The following is a 1,202-nucleotide window of genomic DNA, read 5'->3' as shown; positions in this document are numbered from 1 at the left end:
AGTCCCCAATTCACTTGCTAAGAGTTGATGGTAGTGTTCGCGTGTGGCGCAGACCCCACGCAGCCGAGGACCAAAATTGTCAACAAGGCACTGTGTAATCTGGTGCCGACTTCATAATGGTGTGGGGTGTGTTTACATGGAGTGGACTGGGTCCTGTGGTCCAACAGGAAAGATCATTGACTGGAAAGGGTTGTGTTCGGCTACTTGGGAACCATTTACAGCCATTCATGGCATTCACGTTTCCAAACAACGATGGAAGGCTGCAATTGTTCGTGATTGGTTGCAAGATTATTATGGACAATTTGAGGGAATGATTTGGCCTCCCAAATCGCCCGACATGATTCCCGTTTGTGGGACATAATTCAGAGGTCAGTTCGTGCACAAAATCCTGCAACACTTTCGCAGTTACGGACGGTTATAGAGGCAGCATGCAACGGCCTTGCCGCAGTGGATACACCGGTTCCCGTGAGATCACCGAAGTTAAGCGCTGTCGGGCGTGGCCGGCACTTGGATGGGTGACCGCCCAGGCCGCCATGTGCTGTTGCCATTTTTTGGGGTGCACTCAGCCTCGTGATGCCAATTGAGGAGCTACTCGACCCAATAGTAGCGGTTCCGGCCAAAGAAAACGACCGAGAGAGCGGTGTGCTGACCATACGCCCCTCCTATGCGCATCCTTAACTGAGGATGACACGGCGGTTAGATGGTCCCGATGGGCCACTTGTGGTCTGGAGACGGAGTGGATAGAGGCAGCATGGTTGGACATTTCTGCAGGGGACTTCCAACGATTTGTTGATAATTGCTGCACTAGGCGAGGCAAAAAGAGGTCCGAGACGTTATTGGGAGGCATACCATGACTTTCCTCACCTCAGTGTATATTCATTCCCTGTAGACAACGAAGTTGCATGGACAGCCATCTTCATCACCTGAACAAGCTGATGAATCCTTCGAAAACCAGGTATTCGAAATAGCATCTTGAGAGTGAAATAATTCGAAAGCGTGGAGAAGTGCGAGCATTTTATAGGGGAATATCTTGAGTAACATTACATCGATTTGTACCTGCACTGTTATTTCTGTAATTGTTTGAGTAAGAATATAAGGCGGCCTTCATATGAAAAGACTACAGGCTGTGGAGGGATCGGCCTAATGCGAGAAGGGACAGACGAGCGTTACCGAAGCGGCCGTCGGTGTGGTGACTGGAGAGA

The 1,202-nt window shown here is 50.1% G+C and overlaps 1 pseudogene; it reads left to right on the top strand.

The window, feature by feature from the left end:
* The first annotated feature begins 429 nt into the window (after positions 1-429).
* On the top strand, positions 430-547 carry LOC124552937 (annotated as a pseudogene).
* The last annotated feature ends 655 nt before the right edge of the window (positions 548-1,202 follow it).

Source organism: Schistocerca americana, chromosome 10 (genome assembly GCF_021461395.2).
Source record: "Schistocerca americana isolate TAMUIC-IGC-003095 chromosome 10, iqSchAmer2.1, whole genome shotgun sequence".
Taxonomy (NCBI): Eukaryota; Metazoa; Arthropoda; class Insecta; order Orthoptera; family Acrididae; genus Schistocerca; species Schistocerca americana.
This window is presented reverse-complemented; position numbering and strand designations above follow the sequence as displayed.